General features: G+C 44.5%; 1 long non-coding RNA gene across 6 annotated transcripts in view; it reads right to left on the reverse strand.

The window, feature by feature from the left end:
* LOC119251654 (uncharacterized) overlaps window positions 1-25,475 on the reverse strand; it is a 240,956-nt gene that overhangs the window by 14,652 nt on the left and 200,829 nt on the right. For all 6 annotated transcript variants that reach the window (XR_008552991.1, XR_008552987.1, XR_008552990.1 and 3 more), the window contains 2 exons: window positions 18,312-18,493; window positions 1,319-1,419 (listed from right to left, as the gene is read on the reverse strand). This is a non-coding gene — a long non-coding RNA (uncharacterized LOC119251654). The remainder of the gene's footprint in view (window positions 1-1,318; window positions 1,420-18,311; window positions 18,494-25,475) is intronic.

Below are 25,475 nucleotides of genomic sequence, written 5' to 3' on the forward strand. Positions count from 1 at the left end.
TTTTCAGGTAAAAGAATGAAGAACTGAATGGAAAGGTGAATGAATGAATGAATGAATTTTCAAGCTCTCTTGTCCTCTACCTACATTGACGTCCCTGTCTCAAATGTGTGTCCACCAGTCCAAACAGGAAGTATGTTTGGACTCCTTCTGGTTTCTTCATCTGTAGAGTGTATGGTTATTTCCATTTAATTATGCAAACTTACAGAATTTAGAGAAGTGAAAGAAGCATCTCAGCCTAAAGCACTCTTTTGCTGTCTTTGTTTTTGTTTCTCCAGGACCACAGAGTACGTGTGAGCCTGTGTGAGTGTGGGGCCTGCACGCCATTTGGAAGCATCCTCAATAACAGGTGTCCCTCCAGTAGGTCTCAGTGGTGATGGAGAGTAGGGATGGTGTGCCAGCAAGATGGGGAGACACTGCCTGCCAAAACCAAGCCCATTAAATCTTAACCCTCATTCAGGCCTGCCACAGGAGGAGAAAGCTGATGAACACCTGAATGTCAGGGTGGTTACAGCATCTGTTAAGTGGTTTGTTAGGGTGATTGTTGAGAATTTTGCACAGAGATGACCCTGGCAATGATCAAAGCAAGGCAGACCTGGCCCCAAGCCAGCTTCAACCACGTCCCACCCCCCCCCAGGCCAGGTGAGCTGGCTTGGCTGCTCCCTGGCCAGCTTTCTCTCACTCTCTTGTAACCTCTTCTTTTAAGAAAAGTCTGGCAACCTCCCCCCATAAGATGCCTGGCACCATAATTTTTGCCTGTTCTTACATGTGAAATAAAAACCTTTACCCCAGAGATAAGGACAGGTTGGAAAAAACGTTGTGTGTTGGTTTTAGTGACTTTTCTTAAAGGCAGGTAACCCTCTGTATTAGTTTCCTGTGACTGGTATCAACTGACCATCAACTTGAGAGCTTCAAACAATAGACGTTTATGTTCTCATAATATCAGAGCCAGATATATGAAATCGAGGTGTTGTTAGGGTCCTGCCCTCTCTGAGAGCTTTAGGGGAGAGATTTCTTGGACTTTTCCTGCTTCTGGGGGTTCTGGAAATTCTTTAGTTATGGCCAAATAAACCCATCTTGCCCCCATCTTCACATGCCATGCCCTCCCCTCTTAGTGGCCTCTCCCTTCTTTAAGGACATCCATCATTAATATACCTGAAGAGGTCTCCAGTAAGTCACGATCACAGGGTCTGGGGTGTAGGACATAGGTAGATCTTTGGGGACCCACCGTGCAGCCCACTGCATTCTCTCCTAGTAATGGTATTCACCCCCAAAATCAGAATGGAAGCATTGTACTTCAGCTCATTGATGATTCACTTACTCAGCGCTCAGAGTGCCTGCTGCTCTGGATGCCGTGTGCTCACTCAGCAGTGAGGGTCCCAGCTGAGGCAGGCATGGTCTGCACCTCTAGAGGGTCTCAACCTGGGAAATCAGGCAGAAAAGCAAATAGTTAATATAGCCTGGAAGAAATATCAGCACAACACAGTGGAAAAGGGAAAAGTCCCTCCATTCAAGAATTCCATAGTCCATTTCCCTGTAATTCCATATTCCAAGCAGCATTGCTCTCTTGTCGTTCACATGTCACTGAATCTGCTTAACCAGAAAAATGAAAACTGATGAGGAAGGAGAGTATCCAGGGGGATAGGGGAGATTTCCTCCCTGAAGACATTTCTCCAGGCCATGAATATGTCTGTCTGAATATTCAAAGTGAGGGTAGACATTCAGTAGAAAGCAGTGCACTGGGGGCATCGTGTTTCGGAAGTCTGAGCACAGAGCATCACTGAATCTGAAATCGTTCACACATGGACAGAAGTGATGGCTTCCTGAAAAGCCTTCTACGTATTTGTGCACAAATCGACAAGTTGGACGGATGCCAAGAAAGCCAGCGCGCTCGTTCACTCTTGAGTTGTTTAAGCATTTTAATACTTCAGTTATGCGGGGCAGTATCTGACCCCCACGTGAAGCCGCACATGTGCAGAGCTGTAGATTGGCGACAGACGGACTGGCTGAATACGCGAGACAAGGTCAGCGCTCATTGCTGCAAAACAGAGATCCTAAAACCTCTCTGGAGTGTTCAAAGCTAGGGGGGTTGGGAGGATGTAGGGCATTATTCAGGGTGATATGCATGCCAGGTGGAGAGCAATCAAGCAAATATACTCTGTCAAATGGTTCTAGAAGGTTCCTATCTCATAGCAAAGCTTTCTTTCGGTATCTAAAGAATTCCACAACTTAGGAGGCAAATTGTGGTTGTGTTTATCCTTGAAAGCTGATATAATACAGATAGATAGGAGAGAGGCATGTAGACATTGTGCAAATTGGCTGGAATATTGAGCAGAATATTGGCTGGAATATTGAGCAGAATATTGGCTGGAATATTGTACTTCAGAAATAAAACTCAATTTTATTTGCCAGAATGACTCCTTTACTCTATATTTTAAAAAGTAGATGTAGTATCTTGTAGCAAAATGACATTTTTTCTGATTTTTTTTTACATAATTGAAACTCACTGAATAAGACAGAGATGACTGCATCCTTGGTGTCCTGGCATTAACTTTGAAAAAAAGAATTATGTCCTGGGAGAGTTTCTCAGAAAACTGGCTAAGATCCACCAACTGTCTAGAGAAAGTTAAAAACACAAGTGCAAAATTTCCTAGAAAGTCATGTTCTGGTGACTCAGCTCAGTCAACCTCAGGTCAGTGGACATTGCAAATTCTAGTCTTTCTCTAAAAAATGACTCATGTTAAGTCCTGACCATATATTTTGACAAATATAAACATTAACTATTATAATTGCTCTAATATACTCAGCATAGCTTCATACAGTTGTTCAGACAGCTGAGAAATGATATGGGTGGACCTGACTAACTCCCAGGTCCCCACTCAGTTTACACTTTACCAAAAGAGGGTGATTTATGCTGACCTTACGTTGCTCTAAACGACCAGGGTAACCCCACCCAGAAAATGGGTTATATTATGCCAGTGAATTCCCCATAAGGATTACTTCCATTTTCTTTCTGGCTTACTTCACTGAGCATGATCCCTTCCAGCTCTATCTATGTTACTGCAAATGGCACGAGTTTATCTTTTTGATTGCTGAGTAATATTCCGTTGTGTATATGTACCACATCTTCTTGAAAGAAAAAGAAAAATACCGGAAGTTCTCACTCATAGTAGGAATTTAGACAACCCAAATAAGGGATCAGGAAAAAGACCAAATATAATAAAGTAAAAATCAAAATCAACAGGCAATTATAAACCAGAGACACACTACAGGGGTGGGGTGGGGGCGTGGGGAGAAAAGAGCAAGATCAAAACAAGGGTGGTGGGAATTTTACAAGGACTATAACCAAGATGAAAATGCATACATTGTGCAAAAATGAAAAATGATGTAAAAAATATATAAAATAAAAAAAAAAAAAGAATTACTTCCAATCAATTTCTCCTTTCTAAGTCATTCTACCAGGAAAAAAGTAAAATAAAAACACAAGAAACTCCATCCTTCAAAGGCCAGACAGAAATGCAGGTAGTGAGTTCTGTCTACAGATCTCATTTAGGAAAATGTCACTATGTCATACCATCCATCACCCTAGGGTGACCAGCCTACGGGCTCGGGCTGCTCCAGACTGTGTCTGTTGTGATCCTCTACTTCCACTCCTGTCCGAGGCCAGCAGTGCAGCTTGGACAGCACTGCCCTAAGCAAGATGCGGCCATGGTAAGACCAAAGGGCAAGAAGGCCCACTGGTCAGTTCAGCAGGTTAAATGAGGCTTCCACAAACATGGCCACATCCCAGACACTGTGAATGTGACCTTATTAGGAAAAAGGGTCTTTCTCCAAAAGACACTGAGGTTAAGAACAGGAGATGGGATCACCCCCAGGTTATCCAAATGGACCCTAAATCCCATGACAAGTGTCTATCAGAGAAGAAGGGGAACTCACAGGAAGATAGAGCTCAGCTGGAGTAATGCAGCTGCAGTCAAAGATGTCTGGCACCCCCAGAAGGTGGAGGACAGGAAGTAGAGTTCTCCCCCAGAATTTCTGCAGGAGACCTAGGCCCTGCCAACACCCTGACTTCAGACTTTTGACCTCCGAGCTGTGAGAGAATAAATCCATGTTGCTGTAAGCCAAACCAAGTATGTGCGCTTTTGTTAAGGCAGCCCTGGGAAACTCATACGCTTTACTTCATTTGCAGCTGTAAATTACATTTCCATGATGCAGAATGCCAAATCTCACTATTATCAAGCTCACAGATCTGAAATTTGAAGCGTCACATATTTCTTTCATTTTATATTTGGCCATCTCTCTTAGACTTATCCATTAGTCAACAAACACTTAAAAGCTACTAATTTGATGTAACAAGAAAAAGGCCATTGAACTAGAGAATTGTACTAGACAGGTGCTTATGGTTTTCACTACAATACATTACACATGTCGCTGAGGGCATCTGTCCTCAGAAATTGAAGTTCCTTTCTCTGAAAATCACACCGACAGTCACAGGACTGAGCCCCAGGACAGAGCTGAGATACATGACTCATCACCACCTCCACCACACCCCCATCAAACTAGCTAGAATTAATTGGAGCAGGAACAGGGATGGGCCTTGACCTACACTTGACCAATCACATGGTGTCTCCTGGAATTTGAAGCTGAGATGAAGATCGCTAAGCAACCTGGGCTGGTGGGTGCTAGAGAAGGAAGCTACAGATATAAGGAGTCCCTCTTCCTGCCTTTTCATGGCTGGAGATGGTCAGTCTGGAGGCAGAAGAATGGGACAGATTCCAGATAAAAACAAAGATCAGGCACACAAAGAGTTCTTCTTGGCTTCCTCGTGATTCCCAGATCCCCATAGAGCCTAAGGGTTGCAGCTTCCAGTCCCTCAAGGAGTCCTGCAGCCCTTGTGTTCTGTGCCATATTCCATCATCCTTCCTAGACCTTCTTTTTCATTTAAATTCACTCAAGCTGATTTCTATTGTTAGCAACCAAGAGAAACATTATTAAGATTTAAATGAGGGTCTCCCCTGGTGGCCCAGTGGTTGAGCCCTGGGCTGCGGAAGCTGCCCACAGCCTCTGTTGTACCGGTTTGATCCCTGGCCCTGGTGAGGGTCCCACATGGAGCAACAGACCTCTCCTGCCACGCCCGCTGCTCCCCTCAGCAGTGTACTTCATCAGTCTGCCTGTTCTGTTCCCCACTCTGGCTCTGGTGAATTCTCTCACCCTCCTGTGCTTCTGACTGTACCCAGTGCTTGTATAAATAAATAAATAAATCTTTAAAAAAAAGACTTAAATGAATATCAGCAAATAAAATTAGCAAAAATCTACATTTCACTCGATATTAGCCAAAAGCTGAGAACCGATAAAATTTACATGCCACAATGGACCTACCCATCTCCCTGTCTGCATCCATCCATCTAGATATCAAGCTAACTGTGTCTATAGGTATCTCTATGTGTAACACACACAACATTTCCCCACTCTTAAAATTATATCTAAACATTTAAGGAATTTTTAAGCTTTGCCTTCTTCCTTTAAAGAAACTATACATCTTACTCTACCCATTACTCATTAAATTAGAATTTAATAAAGTTTATTTCATGCATACTAAGAATTCTGGAAAAAAAAAGTTTGAAAGTCTTCTTCTCCTTGAAGTATTTATGATCTAATTTAGAAGATAAAATATACACTCTGGCCTCGTGCCTTTGTCTCACCTTGTCATAATTACCGGTGGTTTTCAGTTTTCATAAATTGGAGTCTTCTCTATATCCCGTCCAGCCACATTGTACACTGACACCTCTCAACCAGTTTTTGTTTGCCAAATTCAGATCTTTATAAATCAGCTGCAAAGTGAACATTTTGAGCTATTGCATGGCGGTGCTGTCAGCCAAGTGCTGAGTTTTGGCAGTGTTGCCATTTTATCTGCACGGCAATGTTTTTCTGCAATTATTTGAAATTTTTTATTGCATTATGCCCCTATGGTTTTATAAAAATAAGTGGGGAAATGGAAAAATGAAAGCCCTTAAATGTAATTCTGGTGAACTTAACACAATCAAGATGAAGCTGGAAATCAGGCAGCCCATGTGGTTAAACTCTCTCAGGATTTAAACTGGTAAAGGAAAATAGCAAAACTAAGGGACTGTTATAAAATGCTGTAAATATATATCTTCAAAGAGTGGATGTAAAAGAAGATTTGATCATTTTTGCAGCCTGTCAGGAATGGAATCCCTCTCTCCTCAGTTCTGCATTCTGTGCCCTGACTGACACAAGAAGGTTTTCAGGGAGAAGCGCCCAGAGGAGTAGTCACCCACTCTCTCTGGTTTCTAAGCTTCACGATCAGGTAAGAAAGGCGCTTACTTGTCTTAGGCACTTTCCTCTCTGTCCCCCCTCGTCACAGTTCATCATAGCTCATGCATCAAACCTTCCTGCCATGGCTCTACAATAGGGATTGAGTATACCCGGTGGTTCTCAGCCAGGCTCAGTACTCTGTTCCCCAGGGACATTGGGCCATGGCTGAGATATTTCCAAATAGTCAAAACCTGAGATGGGGCAGGGCAGGGCAGAGGTGCCATAGCAGGTGTGGGTCGATGCTGCTGAACATTCTCCGGGAGGCAGTCCCCCACCATGGCGATCATCTGGCCCCAAATTCCAAATAGTGCTGCCAATGTTGAGAAAACACCAGTACCTAAACTCTGCTCTAAATTTAAGAATTTTCTTTCCCTGGGTGTAATGAACTAAGCTGTCTCTGGGTGATGGGTTCCCCCCCCCAACCCTCACCCCTGTGACTGATACGGGACAGCGACCACACTCACAGATGGAAGTGGGGCCCAAAGGAACCGAATAGCTATTCTCATACCTGAGTGCTGTGATGAGCTGGCCATGCACCTCCACGAGCCTTGCACAAGCAACCACGTGTGTTCCTCACACCCGCCCCATGAGCTCTGTCTGCAAAGATCCACCTTTTACAAATGAAGCATGAGACTTCAGAAAGGTATAGTGAGGGGCCTCCCTGGTGGCTCAGGGGTTAAAGACAACACTATTAAGCTATTGCCAGCCATCACAGCACGAGTTCAATTCCCCGGCCACCAGGGGGGTGACCCACATGGTGCAGCAGACCTCTCCTGTCTCACCCATTGCTCCCTTCAGCAGTGTATTTCAATAGATCCACCTGTTCTGCTCCCCACTCTGTCTCTGGTGACCCCTCTCAATCCCCTCCTGGCACCCCAGCTCTTGTATGCATAAATAAATAAATGAAAAAGAAAGGTCATGGAGGTATTAGGTGGTTGAGCCAGGACTGGAATACAGGGAGACTGACTCAAGAGCCAGCAGAACAGATGTGGTGGGAGCCTGAAGACTCAGACAAGCAGCTGACGACCCAACTCTTGTAGAGAAAAGAGGAGGCAAACACGGTAAAACACACACACGTGGGGAGACTCTGTGGGTGACGTGCATCCACATGCCCACAGTCTTCCTCCATTGACTCAGCTCAGAAGTTGCCATCCTGAGCCCTCCAGCTCCAACTCGGGTTCAGCCCTGCTCAGCGATCTCACACCCATACCCGTGGCACACCTCCCTTTCAGGCTCACATTCCGTTAGCCCAGACCTTGTTTTGTGCCAAAGCTGCAGAACTGTGAAGAGGAGCAGAAAGCATGGGATGCGTTTAAATATGCCGGAGCAATGTGCTGACCAGCTTGGTTTGCGTGTTATAATCTGTATGTGGGGTGAAGCGCCACGGAGCTGATGTCAGCTGCTTTAGGAAGAGGCTCTGTTTTCAAGATGGGGCTATGGTTTGTCTTCATACTGAGCTGACAGAGGACATTCTGGAGAATACATTATGCCGAAAACATCTGTATTACTGAAAATCAACAATGAAAAGTAACAGCTCCAAATGGAGTTAGTACTTGGAAAGGCTTTTATCTGTCAATAGATTAAACTGCTATTTTTATCAAAGGAGGAAACTAGAGGAAGTGTAAAGCAGTTTAAAAACAGCAGAAATTGGCCTACTCTTTTCTGCCAAGCTATTTTTGCACACTCGGGAAGATACAGGGTGAGTTTTTGTTTTGTGTTGTTTTTATAATCAAGGATTTTAAAAAAAAAAAAGGGGAAAGAAAAAGCTTAGAGAATCAGCTTATCCCAAATTCAACTACATGGGGCTGATTTCCCCTCCGCCCCCACCCACTGGGGTGCTGGTCTCCGAGACACGATGCTAAACCTCTGATAAAGAATTGGGTCCTTTCCATAGTTTCCTATTTAAATCCTGCAGTGTAGCAGGCATACCCAGAGTGGAGAGCAACTGAATTTGTCGCCAACACCTTCATCAGGATAATAAGAATAATAACCATAATCAATTGCTCACATGCATGATGCACTACTCTGGCTAGATGGTTTCTTCTATCTGGATAGATATTAAATCCTCACATCTCTATGAGCTGGGTACTATTAGGATCTGCTGCTTTAAAAAAAAAAATATTGAAGGGGCCTCCCCTGGTGGCGCAGCGGTTGAGCGCTGGGCTGCAAAGCTGCCTGCAGCCTCTGCAGGGCCTGTTTGATCCCCGGCCACAGGCGAGGGTCCCACATGGAGCGACAGACCTCTCCTGCTGCGCCCGCTGCTCCCCTCAGCAGTGCATTTCGTCAGTCTGCCTGTTCTGCTCCCCGCTCTGGCTCTGGTGAATTCTCTCACCCTCCCGCACTTCTGACTGTACCCAGTGCATGTATAAATAAATAATCTTTAAAAGAAAAAAATATTGAAGTATAACACAAGTAAGGAAAATTACATACAGTTTAAGTTCATTTCACATGCTGAACACATCAACTAACAGCTGCATAGAACCAGAACCAGAACATCGTTACTCACTCCTGCCACCCTTCCAGCCATCCCCCCCCCCCACACACACACCCAAGAGTAACCACCCCAACCTCCAAGAACAAAATTTCTTTTCACCAGGCGTTGAACTTCATGTAAGTGGCATCACACATTATGTACCCAGTCAGGCCTGGCTTCTTCCCCTCACTGCTATGTTTGTGAGGTCCGTGCCGTGGGTGTGTGTAGTTGTATGTGTCCCTGTATTGTGTGTTGTTGTAGAGTTCTCATCCTCAGAACTGCAGACTATTCCATGCCCTGAATACACCTCCACTAACTTTTCCATTTTGCTTTCGATGAGTTTTATGTCCATTCGAAGGTGGAGGTTAAAGAGTAAGGCTGAGATTACTGAAATTCAAAAGGTTAAAAATAACTCACCCGAGTTCACAAACTTAGTAAACGGTGGATCTGGAATTACAACGCTGCTGGCCTGCCTCCAAGCTCTATGCTGTTAAGCACCAGGCTGCGTTGCCTTTCACAAGAATCAGGACCGCTCCCTGCTAGATGGAAAGGGATTTTGCCTAGGTGAGTGAGGAGGCCCGCTGAGAAAGGGCAGCTGAGTAAAGTGACATAAACCCCAACCTGCCAGGCTCCTCCACCATCACCTTAGGCAAGTCTGTTTGCTTGGATGCCATCTAGCACTTTCTCCCTGCTCTGTGACTTTGATTGACTATCCCAACAGCTCTGTCGAGATCTCAAGCATTGTGGGACTTGACAGCATCGCACAGACTGGAAGCAGGTTATTGGACCCGAGGACTAAATGTAAATGTAAAGCGTGTGTTTCGAGAGGAAGCCACAGGAAGGGTTAAGGTTTCGGTGGATTTATATGTGAAAATAGGAACGAGGCACTTCCAAAATCCAGCTTGTCTGCGCACACGTCTGTGCGCTCTCAAACTCATGCGCTGGCTCACTCTCCTCCCCAATATTTTCTTACAAACAATTTATTATGTTGTTGCCAGACTATTCCTTGGTGAGCATCAACTTGGCACATGCAGTAAAATGGTCCTCTATTAGGATAATTGTAACCTAATTAGCATTCATATTTTTCTACATGCTTTTAGAAAGAAAGAAAAGAAACACTTCCAAAGAATCACTTAACAGTAACGGGGATGTAAATGCGTGCCCTCTTCCTAACAGGCGTTCTCTTCAAATGAAAGGAAATCCAGTGACAACGTTCCATTCAGCGGAGTGAAGAGAGGGCATCTAAGGGCACCTTTTGGGGCTCCTGCTTTGAATCCTTCCCTACCCTCATAATTAGAAATGATAGGATTAGAGGTACAGGAAGACCAGGCACAGAAGAACCCCAAGAAAGACTCGGCACAGCTCTCCCTCACTGCGTCTCAGCCCAGCTCACTGATGTTTTTCTGCCGACAGGCACAGAACAGGTCATGACACATGTCTGCTAGATTATCTGGCCAGTTTGCAACTGACCATGCAGCTAGTGTACAATTATCATGGGCCAATGAAGGCTGTTTGTTAAGATGATGGAAAGCATTAGCTCTGCTGAGATAGGAGCCAGATGTTTCATGGATGTGAACACCATTTTGTTTTCCTGGTATTTTCCCAGAAGAAATCCACTTTAAAGATTTATTTATTTATTTTATACAAGAAATGGGGTACAGGCCAGATGCGCAGGAGGGTGAGAGGATTCACCAGAGACAGAGAAGGGAACAGAACAGGCAGACCGACGAAATACACTGCTGAGGGGAGCAGCGGGCGACATAGGAGAGGTCTGTCGCACCATGTGGGACGCTTGCCGGCAGGCCGGGATCGAACCGGTGCTTCAGAGGCTGTGGACAGCTTCACAGTGTGGCGCTCAACTGCCTGCGCCAGCAGGGGAGGCCCAGAAGAAATCCACTTTACTCTGCAAAGTCCCAAGAAGCCTTTTCTTCTCTTCTTCACCCTCCCTGGAGGGCAGAGAGGTGGCTATAGTCATACACTATGTCATATACTATATATAGTATACTATACTATACTATATATATATATATATACTATACTATACTATATAGTATGCCGTCATATACTATATGTAGTATACTATATATAGTGTGCTGACTACACACATACAAGTTAGGATAGAGGATAGAGAAATGGCAAGACAGTTTCAGTATACTATATAGTATACTATGTCATATATTATGTACACTCTGTCATAGTATATATAGTATATGATGTAATATACTATGGCGTACTCTATATATATACTATAGTCATATACTATGTCATATACTATATATAGTATATAGTATGCTATATACTATATATCTATTTCCTATATATAGTATATATAGTATACTATGTCATATACTATAGCATACTCTATATATATACTATAGTCATATACTATGTCATATATATAGTATACGACATAGTATATGACTAGTACACTTTATATAGTATATATAGTATACGACATAGTATATGACTATAGTATAATATATAGTATGCTGACTACAGGCAGACGAGTTAGGATAGAGGATACAGAAATGGTAAGACAGTTTCAGTATACTGTAAGTTTCAACAGCAAGTGCTATCAAAGTTGAGGCTTGAAGTCAGAGGGTTTTCAGCAATCTCGAAGTGAGATGGAAGTGGCTTAAGCAGAGCATTGACGAAGGAGGCAGAGAAAAGTAGTCAATTTAGAAAAATTTGAGGAGGAAGAATCTACCGGACTTGTAGTTTGCTCTCTGTCCCATGTGTCATGCACTGGATGGCAAAGAGCAATAGATGCTTATGTGACTTATTTGACAAAATGACAACAATGCACGGGTACATCTGCTTTGTAAATCTCTATTTTCACACGTGCCAGGTTTGTTTGCAGGCGGGTAAATATCTGTAGAGCACAGCAGCGCTGACACAACTGAATATTTTTACACCAGTAAATTTCTTCCACGGTCTCAATCGGACAGCCTAGCTACGATTTAGGGTGAAATTCCTCCACCTTCAATCCTTGTAACCAGGAATTGGAGACTTGTAGTCTGCACACAGAGGTGTGTGCAGAAAAGTGAGCAAACACTACTTTGTTCCATGTGAATAAGGCATCATTTATGTAGCAACCCCTGTGGGTTAGATATTGGAGATTTTTCAAAGTGAATAATGCCCCCTGCTCTGGAGCACCCGATGTAATAAAGGAGACAAGCAGGTGCAGTGCAGGACATGATAAAAGCATGGACAAGTGCCTGTGCAGAGTGGAGAGAATAATGCCCTGAGCCTGGGATGGAAAACAAGGAAGAGGTTTTCACCCAGGAGCTAGCAGTGAGGCTGGACCTGGTGTTGCTGGAGATGCTGAGTTAGAGGGTGTCGTAGAGGCCTTCAGGGCCCAAAAGCACCATGAACCAAAAAGTCAAAGTGTGAAGGGAAGTTTGAAGGACGAGGAATAAGACCCTATGGCAGAGCCAGAGAGCACAGGGTCACTGAGGTGAGGGATGAGAGAGACGATCCAAAGGAAAGACAATTAATTGGCCAAAAGGTAGGACATGGAACTAGATACACACAATGTGGAGCATGACAACTGTCAAGCAACGAAGACAGGTAACCAGACGTGCTTCTCAGTGGCAGCACGTAGCCTCGAAGGGAAAGAGATGAATGTCAGCAAGATGGGAGCACACACTCTGAAATAGCCAAAATATTTGAGGCAGATCTGAACCGAGGCTTTGACAATGGCACTAAAGAATCACAGTTCCGAGATAATTAGGGAATACAATTTAGAAAAGCTAACACCAGCCTAACGTCTGACTAACAGAATATCAGCCACAAAAGAGAGAAAAGAATCTAGGGTTTCTCTCTTGGTCCATTCAAGCTTCTATAACAAAATACCGTAGACTAGGTGGCTTGTAACCAGCAGAAATTTATTTCTCAGAGTTCTGGAGTCTGGAAAGTTCAAGGTCAAGGTACTGGCAGATTTTGTGTCTGATGAGAGCTCATGTCCCGGTTCACAGCTGTCTGTTCCTTATAACCTTACATGGCAGAGGAGGGAAGGCGCTCTCCCGGGTCTTTTATAAGAGCACTAATCCCATTTATGAGCACAACCCCGTAACCTAATTATCTCCCTAAGGCCCCACCTGCAAATACTATCACATTGGGATTAGGTTTCAACATATAAATTTGGGGGTGGACAGATCCAGTCTATGGCAGTTTCCAACTCAGACAATGTGTCATTAAGGGGGATAGAGACTTCAGAAAAAGGAAAAAAGGATGCGTGTGATAGCGAGGGTGGTGATAATTGGAAAGTTCTGTGTTTTCTTCTTCCCCACTTCCCAGGGTGCTGCTACCACAAGGACAAGGAAACTTCTACTAGCAGTTCAGCCTTGGGGACCACAACTGGTGAGGTGCCTACAACCAGGAGAAAGTAATCAGAGTAAGGAATGGGGGAGCAGTTGGAAGGGGTTTAGAGAGGAAAAGTCTCCGAAAAATTTAGGAGGGGAAATAAAAAGTCAAGTAAACTTCTTGATGGTCTTTGCAAATGGTAATATAGGATCTGAGGGCTTTTTTTAATTAAAAAAAATTTTAATATTTTATTTTGTTTTATATATTTTTATATCATTTTTCATTTTTGCACAATGTATGCATTTTCATCATGGTTATATTCCCCATACAATTCCCACCCCCCTTATTTTGACCCTAATCCCTCCTCCCCAGCCATGCCCCCCCCGCCCAGTGCGTCTCTGGTTTATAGTTGCTTGTTGATTTTGATTTTTACTTTATTATAACTAGTCTTTTTCCTGGTCCCTTATTTAGGTTTTCTAGATTCCTGCTATGAGTGAGACCATCCGGTATTTTTCTTTTTCTTTCTGGCTTACTTCGCTGAGCATGACCCCTTCCAACTCCACCCACGTTGCTGTAAATGGCATGAGTTTTTTTTTTTTTTTTTTTTTGATTGCTGAGTAATCTTCCATTGTGTATATGCACCACATCTTGATAAAATCATCCATTTTGGGGCATTTGGGTTGTTTCCAAAGCTTAGCTTTTGTAAATTGTGCTGCAGGTGCCCTTTGGAATTAATGATTCTGTGTCCTTTGGGTAAATACCTAAGAGGATCGGAGTCATTTTTACATGGCTTGGACCCCAGACAGAGCTACCTTAAAGCTAGCTTAAATTCAGCATCGCCCTCCAGACTGGAACACAAAAGTCTCTGGTTTCTCTGGGTGACACTGGGTCAGGGTTTCAGAAGGGTCAAGGCTTTGCATCTCTGGGCATGTGTGGAGTACGTGAGTGTGGTCTGCACATTGCCACGGGGGATGTTATGAAGCAAGGGGGTGAAGAGTAGATAGTCTGATGGCAGAATGTTAGGCTATGCCAGTTTAAAGAGAATGAGTGGCAGGAGAAGCAAACAGAGGAGATATCAAAAGGAGTGATGAAGCATGAGGAGACTGGAGTGGGCACAGCATTCCAGAGGTCAAGAGAGAGGCATCTTGGGAAAGAAGACCAGAATCTCACTATCAGGACGATATCACTGGATCTAACAGCTTGGAGGCCTCTGCTAACTTCTTACCCATCACTACAAAGCAGTGGGGACCAACATCAGCAAACTGAGGAGACAAGGAGCAGTGTGAATGGAAAACAAGAGGGATAAACAACTCTTTCAAAAATATTCTATGATAAAATTTACAAACTAAGAGAGCAATGCAAGACATTCACTAATAATAAGGTATGATGTAAAGTATATCTAATAAGGTGGGTGAGTAATTCAAGATAGAAGACACATATAGTATGATCTCAATTTTGTCATTTATATAATGTATGCATGAAAAGATGTTATACACCAATTTGTTTATAATGCTATCTTTGGCTGATAAAGTTCTCAACCAAATTCATCTAAAGTGAATTTCATTTTCTTCTTCATGTTCTTTCATATTTTTCTGGTTTTTTGAGGGTTTTTTTTTTGTGTGAGACCAGAGAATGTATTGTTTTTTAATTTAGAAAAAACCCCATAACAATATATTATTATTATTTTGGCAGGGCCTCCCTGGTGGCGCAAGGGGTTAAGCACAGTACGAGTTCAATCCCCGGGCAGGGAGGTGACCCACGTGGTGCAGCAGACCTCTCCTGTCTTGCCGCTGCTCCCCTCAGCAGTGTATTTCAGTCAGTCTGCCTGTTCTGCTCCCTACTCTGTGTCTGGTGAATCCTCTCATGCCCGATCCCCGCATCTCTGGCCTGTACCCCAGCTCTTGTATGCATAAATATCTTTAAATATATTATTATTATTATTATTATTATTATTTTGGTGGGAATAATTGATGGAGAGGTAAAAGAGGGCTAGACAGCACCTTGATGAACCCACCGAACAGAGGGATATGCTCTGGGGATAAGCAAATTTGGGCAAACCTGGATGAGGTCAAGGGTCAGAAATCAATAAGAAAGGGAGGAAAACTAAGAGAAGAAATTAACAAGGAGCAGCAGTGAAGGAATCAACCTTGGAAAGAAGTAGGCATTGTCCAAGTCTCTGCAGTGTCTGCTGAGGACACCAGGTTGGTCCTACTCTGCAGCCAGCCCTGGAGGTGGAATGCAGGGTGCCTCACTCCACAAAGCCATCGCTGACCCACTCTCTTTATTCCTTTCTCCACCCCAGGGAAAGCTTATCTAGGTTTGGCCGTCAGGATGGGGATACGGAGCCAGCCTCATCATAGATATTTCTCTCTAAGGGCAGATATTGAAAGGACACTCAGTCTATTTGTTTTCCATCCTACCACATCCTGCCCCTGAAGCAACCAGCATTCTATTGCCTGGCTGTTTTGGAGAGGGAGGAATTAGCAAAGAGAATGATGGGCTGGAGGAGGGCAGAGCAAGGTTAACTTTTCAGAACCATTATCCTGACAGCAGAGAGCAGCCGTGTCCGCCATGCCCATGTGCGTACGGGAAATACAAGCGCATCTATGCACATTTTCACCCTCTCCAGCCTGTATCCCCGGGTTTCTGCACTCCCTCTGCCTTCTTAAAGGACACAGCAGCTGCCTTAAGCACAACATTTCAGCATCTGCCACCTCGTGCACAGCCGAGCTCGCCAGTTCACTGAGAAGGACAAGTCAGTCCCAAGGAGGATGATAAATGCCGAAAGGCACCGCATCAGGCTCTTCATTAACTGGAGGGCCAATACATTTGTGAAAATCATGAATCAATTAATCCATTACTTAGAACGATTAATAGTTAATTAACATGAGGACAGGACTGACCCTTCTATTCATCTCTAGTCACTCCCGGGGACCCACTTGCAGGCACAGACTCCAGGGCAGAAAATGGAGCTCACATGGCTGTTTTCTTGGGGATCTGGGCAGAGTCCATGGGGTAAAGCTGATGGAGTGTGGTGAATGCAATTCTCTTCTCTTAATTTGGGACTTGGGGGATCAACCACTATCCACCAGTTCGATCCCTGGCAAGCCACGGAGCTACCCACATGGCACAGCAGACCTCTCCTGTCTCTCCCGCTCTCCCCTCAGCAGTGTATTTGAGTAGCTCTGCCTGTTCTGCTCCCCACTCTGTCTCTGGTGAATCCTCTCATGCCCTGCATGTCTGGCCTGCACCCCAGCTCTTGTATGCATAAGTAAATAAATATTTTTAAAAAGCAAAAGAAAAACTTCCCAAGCAATTGCTTGGTGTTCGCAAGGTAAAATTAACTTAGGAAATATGAGTAAATGCTTGATGATTTCCTTTACCATTTTCAATTTGATGTAGTCTCCTAGACTACCCCTTCGGGGGCAACTGATAAGATTTTGTCTTCAAGGAATTATTTCTTGACAGTGTAAAAGGGATGGATGTCTTCCAGCATTATAGTGATGTTTACTGAGGCTTACAACGTCCTAGCTTGGGACCCTAGGAGCTTCCTCATCTTGGTCCCTGAGACTTTTCCCCACACCGTGGTAGTCAGTAAAGTTTGCCTGTAACTCAGGATCAGCAGGTACCCTGGGGCATCTCATATGTGAACTTCTAGACTGGATGAGTCACTTCCCCAACGAGCTTTGGTTTCCTATTTAGGGATACTGCCTGGTCCTAGGGGACCCATGCATTTTAAGAAATAAATAGCCCTCCCATTATCGTCCTAAGGATGGAATTGACTGAGCCATTTTATACAAAGAAAAGACTGAAGAAAATGGTTTTACCCGCAACTCACACTTAAGGCAAATGGAAATTTTGAAAACTGGCAGCATATACTCACCCCTGTTTCCTTGGGGACCTGAAGAACTGTCATTTGTTTAACGTCAAGAATGCTTTTACATAGGGAATTACTTACCCTTAATTTTTCCTTTCTTAAAGAGTTTACTATATAAAAAGAGCTACCTAGCTTGGGTTTAGTTGATGCATGTCAAATTGAGAACAGCCTAAAATCCTTCTGGAACAAGGTAGAAGACTAAATATAGCGGTTGTGGAAACACACCTGCTGTCTGGCCCCCAAAAAAGTGCCTAAAATTTTCTTTTTCTTTCTTTTTTTATTTTTAGCCTCCAGCCACCTCTGAGTGAGCTCAATAAAAAACCCAAGTGATGAAATCAGATTAGCAAGTTCCAGCTCTGATGCTCTGTGCAGAGGGAATTGGAAGGAGCTGATAGAGCTGGAGTTGGGCTATTTTGCATTTTCAGTGACATCCTCTAATGAGCTGACAACGCAGAGCACCAGGCTGCTGTCTCGGAGAAATGAAAACAATACAGTGGTCATTTCACATCCTATCATCCTAATGACAGCCCACGAGCTGTCTTCCCCTTGCCTTTGATTAAAGTCCATAGGACCTGCATGAGGAACGTAGAGCAAGAGTCCCAATAGGTAAGGATGCCACAGAGGGCTGCATCGAGAGAAAGAGGACACGTCCTAAGGAGAAACACCTTTTAGGAAGTCAGAGAGGTCAAGGGCGAGGAGACTGGCAGTTTCTTGAAATTTGTGCTCTTGGGAACTGAGTGATTCCACCACACAGATCCACTTCTGTTTTGTGGCTCGGTCACCACAGCAGAGCAAATTTTAGGAGTGATGCTCCCAAGGTAGAAGTTCTATGGGTGTGCACCAGGACAGCTGGCTGGTTGTTAAAACATGGAAATACCACATGCTGGTGGCCCACAAGTATTCCCTGAGCCCGTCCCCACTCACCCCACACCTAAAACCCCCTCGTCCAACCCACGACTCAGCAACTTTACTAAACGGGCAAGAGTTATCAGGAGGAGACTAGCAACACCCTGGTCATGGCAGGCAACTTCCATTCTGGTTGGGATGTCCAGATCCATTATGAAATCGTGCTCATATTTGATAGACATGCCCGTTGTACTGTCCAGCACTGCTGAGCCTTCCCACGCCCCGCCAACACCCCGCAGGGACAGGCCACCAGCACGTCCTGCCCCCAGGCCTGTTGCCTGCACCGAGCACTCCCAATAGCCCTGAGGGAGGAGCAAAATCCACAAAAGATGGGCCAAGTGGCCATCATCTCTGCTCTCAAGCACCGCACTACCTTCCTGTGCTCCGCAGGCTCATCCTTAGGATTTTTTTACTGACCTTTTCTGGACGCCGACCCTCTGTAAGCTTCCTAAATGAACAACGATGAAGCTCTTTAAGCCGTATCTCCAGTCTTTATTTTTGATAGTCCCCTTCTCTGAGGCCTTCTCCTCCCCTTCTGGAGCCCTTTTCGAGTCTCGCCTTCATTTGTATTCATTCTCAGATATGCACCATGATCGCCACTGATTAGGTCATGGGAAGAGAAAAGAAAAAAAGGAATTTAATTTATTTTTTATTATAATCTGTAATTTTATTTATTGTTTTCACATGAAAATGACATCCTTTTTAGGTTTTTAATTAATTAATTAATTATTTTTATTTTTATATTCCCCATACAATCGCACTCCCCTTATTTTGGCCCCAATACTTCCTTTCCCCGCCCCCCACATAGTGTGTCTCTGGAATTTAATTGAAAAAAAAAAAAGAGGGCCTCCCCTAGTGGTGCAGTGGTTGAGCGCTGGGTTGCTAAGCTGCCCACAGCCTCTGCAGTGTCGGTTCAATCCCGGCCCCTGGCGAGGGTCCCACATGGCACGCAGACCTCTCCTGCCGTACCCACTGCTCCCCTCAACAGTGTACTTCGTCAGTCTGCCTGTTCTGCTCCCCGCTCTGTCTCTGGCGAATCCTCTCACCCTCCACACATCTGGCCTGACCCCAGTTCTTGTATGCATAAATAAATAAATCTTTAAAAAAAATAGTCATGGATTTCACTAACAAATAGATTACAATAAAGCATTTGGAATATCTAGTTCTATGCCTGACAGAGAGCAGGTCCCTGGTACTGTGCCAGAAACATAATAGGTGCTCAATAATTGAAGACTATGAGATATGAAGTCAGTTGCTTTTCTTGGAGGCTCTAGACAGGATCTTGGCTGACATGAGACTTGGTAGCTGATGAGAGGAAGGAAGCACCCAGAAAGAATGGAGAACCAAAGGAAACACAGGGACAGACCCACATGGACAGTGGTGAAGAAAAAGGCACTTGGGGAAAATGTTAAACAGCAACAGTCACCATGTACCTTTCCATCTGGCTTCCTTCTGGCTTTGTGAAATAGGCTATGGAAATGCCAGCCTTCTTGAGTTCCTGGCTCCTGTGCGGATCCTGGCCTCTCTCCCTGGAATGTCTGTTGAACATCCACTTTTCTGGCCCTTTCACAGGGCAAGCTTTTCTTCCCAGTCTTTGCCTGGCCTCTGGAGCCAGCCACCCAACTCATCCAGAAAGTGCCTGCTCTATGCAAAGCAGTGCATGAAATATTTACCAAAGCAGGGAGGTGGGAGTAATCAGCCCCAGGGGAAAAATGACAAGAGGGTACATGGTGGGAAATGCAACAACAATGATTAAACTCTGTTCTGTATGATCATTGAGTGATGTCATCCTAGACAGAGCTGGCCATGAACACTCCCGCTTACACAAACAGTGCTATCCCCACAACTCCTGCCCCGAGATGCCTGTGGCTAAAGATAAAATGTAGATATATACAGCAGGATCCTTGCCTTCCATTTGCTCTAGTCTAGCAAGGGAGGTGACAGCTCAGTGAATGAACCATATGGGGGCAATCAAAGGCCGGGAAGCCTCTACCACAGAAACGTTAGTGCAGCTTCATTTTGCAGAAGCAGAGCTGGAGTCCATGGAGGAAGGACAAGGCACAGGTACCACAACCAGAGGCTAGAAGCCAGAAGATGCAGCCAAGAGAATACAATTGCTCCCTGCAGCTACAGGTGAAGATGCCCCTGGGCTAGCAGATACTGGTCAGCCCTGCTGACCAGAGTAGAACAGTCAGCAGAAATTAATTCTGGAAAAATCTTTATCCTTTATGGATAATAGGTGTATGGGCAATAAGAAACTAAGAAAGCATTTGCTTTCTTTTTTTAAAAAAGATTTATTTATGCATACAAGAACTGGGGTACAGGCCAGATGTGTAGGGAGTGAGAGGATTCACCAGAGACAGAGGGGGGAGCAGAACAGGAAGATCTACTGAGATACACTGCTGAGGGGAGCAGTGGGCAAGTCAGGAGAGGTCTGCTGCACCATGTGGGTAGCTCCCTGGCTGGGATCGAACTGATGCTGCAGTGGCTGCAGATAGCTTCAGAGTGCTGCATCTTAACCCCTTGTGTCTCCAGGGACGCCCCAGCATTCCCTTTCTTGTTCTTTTTATAACTTTCCTGAGACGATTAGAATTCCATTCAACTCATCCATTTAAAGTGTATCATTTAGTGGCCCATTGTCTGTTCTCAGAGCTTTGCCTCCACTGCCACCATTAATTTTGGAAACTTTTCATAAACATCCCCCCGCCAAAAAAAATCTGCATCCTTAGCTGTCAGTCCCGGGTCCTCCTATTGGGAAATGCCTAGGAGCAGAAAAAGGTTTTTAAATAGCCAAGTGGAAAATTAGATTTCCAGTTTTAAAAGATCACTCCCTGACTTACCACCACCGCGGCCTGGCATGGTCACACAAACACACGCACACACTGTGGCTTTTCTCTTGCTCATGAGGTAAGTGTGAGGACCAACCCGCAACCCCAGGGCTCTTACTCCTCACCAGCTGCAGCTGCTCAGGGCTTGCACCTGCATGCCCAGCCCACCCACACACAGACCCTGGTTTCCTGCCCACAAGAAACACCCGAGGGAACTTGGCTGGGCTCACCTAGGCCTCAGGCAAGTGCACACCTTTGGGTGGGCTTCCTGGTGGTGAGACTTGGCTGATTTGTACTGCAAAATGTTCTGCATCTTGGCCTGTTCATTACCTCTGAGGGTGAACTCCCTCCCCACCAACCGCTCCTTCCTGCCTTACCTGTCCTGTCAAACAAAACTGGCTCCATCTTCTCTGAAGGTAAAAGCCTGGCGCTAACAACCACCACCATAGTGAGCCATGAGGCCTTAGGAACTTACAGAATTCCTTGGGATTCGCTCAGGTCCCAACTATTGTCCCAACTAAGATAATAAATACTATTGTCTTTATTATAGAAATGAGAAAGTGAGGCTCAGATGCTTAAGGCTGTGCCTAAGGCTCCAAGCAGGTTAAGTGCAGAGTCAAGTGCCCATCATCAAGGCCGAAATGAGGGCCACAGTTAGAACCACTCAGCCGAAGGGGATGAGCTCTGCTACACCCTCCCATTCTTTTTTTTTATTCTTTTATGTATTTTTTACATCATTGCAGGGTAAGGTAAAAAATCAGGCTTTTCTGCCCTCCCGCCATCAGGATAGATGAGGGAACCCTGTGATCCTGAATGCATGCCTGATGGCGGGCACCTGGAGTGGGTACACCTGGGCCAAGACTGTGCTTTTAAGGGCGGCATCACGGGGACGCCAGTAGAAGCCGAAAGAGAAGCCGAAAAAGAAGTAGCAGAAGCTGAGAGAGAAGCAGAGAAGGCCGGAGAGCCCAGATAGAGTGGAGACTTGCTGGGGGCTGGGAGGCCTGCCAGTCTCCTGGCCCCGCCAGCACCCCTGCCTGCCATTTGTCTGGTGAACCCCAATAAAAGACCTGCAAAAACCACTGAGGACTCTGACTGCTCCTTTACCCGGTCTGCATGGGATCAGAAAACCTGCTCAGTGGCCAGTCCTGCCCTTACAATCATTTTTCATTTTTGCACAATGTACGCATTTTCATCTTGGTTATAGTAACCCCGTAAAATTCCACCCCCCCTCTTGTTTTGATCCTACTTCTTTCTGCCCACCTGTAGTGTATCTCTGGTTTATAGTTGCCTGCTGATTTTGATTTTACTTTATTATAATTAGTCTTTTTCCTGATCCCTTATTTGGGTTTTCTAAATTCCTGCTATGAGTGAGAACATCCGGTAAATGAAGCTTCCATATGATCCAGCAATTCTACTCCTAGGGATTTACCCAAAGGACACAAAAGCATTGATTCAAAAGGACACCTGCATCCCTATACTTACTAAAGAACTATTTACAATAGCTAAACTATGGAAACAACCCAAATGCCCAAAAATAGATGACTGGATCAAGAAGATGTGGTCCATATACACCATGGAATATTACTCAGCATTCAAAAAAGATAAACACATGCAATTTGCAGCAACATGGATGGCGCTGGAAGGGATCATGCTCAGCGAAATAAGCCAGAAAGAAAAAGAAAAATACACCCACCCATTCTAACCCAGATGGTTTTCTCACCCAGCAATGGGGCTGAGTGAAGAACTAACTCTGCAAATCTCGGCATCATCAAAGCCCCCAGTCCCTGTGTCTTTCTGTGTCACCATCCTTAGAACTGGATTCTCATTTTCATGATACAAATTCCTATTTCAGATCTCATACTTTTTTTTTTTAATCAGAAAAGCAATAGTCTTCCCAAAGACCCCACTCATTAGACCCCCTGCCATCTCATTGATGATGAGGAATTGGGAGATTCCTGCTACAGAGCAATTTGGCATTTGTTACAAGGGAGGGAGCAGAAAGGGTGCTGGCCAGGGAATCTTCCAGGGAATATAAGCAGAGTCCCTGATTTGATCTTCCTGAGGCCTTCCCCAACCCCTCCTCCCTGACCCCCAACTCGCACGGGGATAAACAGAGGTCGAGCTTCTCCATCCAGCACAGTCTCTCTGACCATCAGCTGCAGGAGCAGAGTTGCTGTTCCCAAAGGCAAGGGGAGAAGTCAGTCATTTTCTCTGGTTTAGCAGTTAGCAAGTCCCCACTTTAGGAAGAGCCAGGAAGACTTGAGAACACACCAGCATCAACTTTCCAGCACTTTCGCCGCTTGCAGGTCTTAATGGGAAAAAAGATCTGATGTTCTCATTTCCAGGCCTACCCCCAAAGCCCTTCTGCAGAAACTTCAGATTCTTGGCCCAAGAAACAACTGTGTGCTAATCAATGTCTCAAGATGAATGGGAAAGATCAGACACACGTAATGTCTGAGCAACATTCACCGGAAACTTAGCCCTCAAAATACATCCAGACCCACTTTCTCACCAGGCTGGTCTAAGCCTCTGTCATGTGTGATCTGAACCATTGAATGAGCCTTACTTGTTTCCCTATTTCTACCTCTGTTCTCTCTCTCTCTCTCTCTCTCTCTCTCTCTCTCACACACACACACACACACACACACACACACACACACACAGCATTTTCTCCATACTGTAGCCACAATGATCCTTTGTAAATATAAGCCACAGTATGTCATTCCTCTGCTCAAACTCACAGGCTTCTCATCTCACTGTGGATAAAATCCATACTCTTGGTTTCCAAGGTCCTCTCTGCTCTCCTTGCCCCCTCTCCAAGGCTCATTCCTCCACCAACTTCCTTCCCTTTTCCTCAAGACACCAGGCTCCTTCCTCTCTCCGGCCTTGATTGGCCTGTCCTTCCTCCAATACCCAAGTGGCCTCCTAGGACACTTCTTTCCAGTCTCTGCCTTATACCAATAGACCTTTCATTTTTTTTTTAAAGATTTATTTACTTATGCACACAGGAGCTGGGGTACAGGCCAGAGGTGCAGGAGGGTGAGAGGAGTCACCAGAGACAGAGTGGGGAGCAGAACAGGCAGACTGACTGAAATTCACTGCTGAGGGGAGCAGCGGGGAGACAGGAGAGGTCTGCTGTGCCATGTGGGTAGCTCCCTGACCGGGGATCGAACTCGTGCTGCAGTGGCTGTGGATAGCTTCATAGCTTGAGTCTTAACCTCTTGTGATACCAGAGAGGTCCTTACACAATGTTTTATGTCAATTATATCTTAATAAAGGTAGAAAAAATGCTAACGTCTTTAAACAGATATAGGTAGCCCTTGTTCTGAGTCTAATTCTCTCCTGAAATTATTTTTTTAAAGATTTATTTTTTATTTATACAATATTTGGGGTACAGGCCAGAGGAGCGGGAGGGTGAGAGGATTCACCAGAGATAGAGTGGAGAACAGAACAGGCAGATGGATCAAAAGCACTGCTAAGGGGGGCAGCTGGAGAGACAGGAGAGGTCTGCCACACCATGTGGGAATCTCCCTGGCCGGCTGGGAATCGAACCCATGCTGCAGAGGTTGCGGATTGCTTCACGGCACTGCGCTCAACCCGCTGAGCCACTGGGGAGGCCCTTTCTCCTGAAATTCTACTGGGAGGGAAGCAAGGGGCCGCCCATATTCTATGATGTCAAAGGGAAAAATAATAATGTGTTCTCTACATCATCTATGTTTCTTAATCACCTAGAAAACAATCCACTGTGGATTTCTGCATGATGTAAAGCATTTAAAACACCAGCCATCTAATTATTGACTCTTAATGAACCCATTAGTGAATATGTTTGTGTGCACTATGCTAAAATACTGAAAGAATTACATTTGCCTTTTACATGGAAAGGAAATATATACTGTAATATAAATAAATAATAAAGATGAATTGTTAAGCATACATAATGAATGCAAATATAGTTATCTAAATAAACAACTCGTAAATGCTCACTCACTGAACAAAGAGTATCTGTGTGAGAGCTAGAAATCACTCTTACCATATGGTTGTGGGAGAAAAGAACTCAAAGTGAGCTGGGAAACGAGTGACTGAAATCATGGAATCCCCAGGAACATCCAGTTCCAGCTAGAGGAATCAGCAAGCAGTCTTCTAGGCATTTGGGAGTCTGGAAGTGGAGGGGTGACTGTGGATCTACACCTATGTTTTAGAAACACTAGAAATCCATATAGTGTTGATGGTCCCAGAGGGGAGCAGGGAGGTAAGGATGGGGAGCAAGGTGGGAGGGCGTCTGATGGTCTACGGTGGAAGGTGTTTTGGTGATGGGTGTGGTGTGATAACATACATCCGAAGAGATGTGCAGATTTACCCCTAAATCATATAGGGGTACAAACCAATATTACCTCAATAATAAATAATACAATTAAATAAACTTTTTAAAAAATAGGCTTATTTTTTAACTCTATGACTATGTAATTTATTATCCACGCTGGGACAATTTCAAGAGTGAAAAGGAAAATAAATGGCAGTCTACAATTGATTATGTATACATTTATAGATTCAAAAATTAGTTTTCTTATAAAGGCAGGTCTATTAAATAGATCTAGTCAAAATTCTTTTCAAAAATAAAATGATTTCTAAAAGTAGAACATGAAGAATGTACACTAAACTCTTTTTCGGTTACTTCTATTAATTGTCCAAATAGTTAAGAAAACTTAAGCAGAATATTACCGTTGTGTCATAAATACTTATCTGTCTCGAGTCA

Source organism: Talpa occidentalis, unplaced genomic scaffold (assembly GCF_014898055.3).
Source record: "Talpa occidentalis isolate TD23 unplaced genomic scaffold, MPIMG_talOcc4v2.1 talOcc4.2, whole genome shotgun sequence".
Lineage (NCBI taxonomy): Eukaryota > Metazoa > Chordata > Mammalia > Eulipotyphla > Talpidae > Talpa > Talpa occidentalis.